The sequence below is a fragment of the Haliaeetus leucocephalus genome, unplaced genomic scaffold, assembly GCF_000737465.1.
Source record: "Haliaeetus leucocephalus isolate CR32 unplaced genomic scaffold, Haliaeetus_leucocephalus-4.0 Scaffold495, whole genome shotgun sequence".
Taxonomy (NCBI): domain Eukaryota; kingdom Metazoa; phylum Chordata; class Aves; order Accipitriformes; family Accipitridae; genus Haliaeetus; species Haliaeetus leucocephalus.
In genome coordinates, this window is record NW_010972931.1 from 6,209,448 (window position 1) to 6,210,072 (window position 625).

Consider the following 625-nt stretch of genomic DNA (forward strand, 5'->3'; position numbering starts at 1 on the left):
CCAGCCGCGTAACAAGGCGGGAAAACACTCTGCCGTCAGAAACGCTTGACGAAGGCACCGGGCTGAGCCCCGCGAGAGGGCCGAGGGACAGCAGCAGCAGTGGGACACAGCCGCCTTCCCCCATGAAGGAGGCAGGCTCGGAGGTGCGCGGCCTCCAAAGTCATCTTTCCACAGCGGCCCAGAGAACGGTGCAGGGGCCCCGTTACCACACTCCCAGGGCGTATTTCTGCCTCCAAAGCCCCTCCACCCTACCTAGCTCTTCCTGCTTTCCTCAGAGCCTCAGGCCCTGAGGTGAGAGGTTGCAAAACTCTGGGTGTACAAACATGTCTTCCTGTGAGATGAGGCAGGAAGGGCCATGTCCTGTAGGGGGGGGTGTGTGTGGGGAGGCAGGGATCCCGACAGCCTCCGAAACCTGCAGGGATCCTTATTCCTCCTCACCTGAAGAAGAGGAAACACGAAAACTACACTCGTTAAGGCAAACACAACGCCAACCTTCGCCCCGCTCCTCGCCCCACCGCCTCCATGTTGCCGCCGCGCCGCCGGCACTGCGCATGCTCAGAGCCGCCGCCGCGCCGCCGGCCGCTACGAGGCGCGGGGCGGGGGCGGCCGGCGGGCGGGGGGGGGG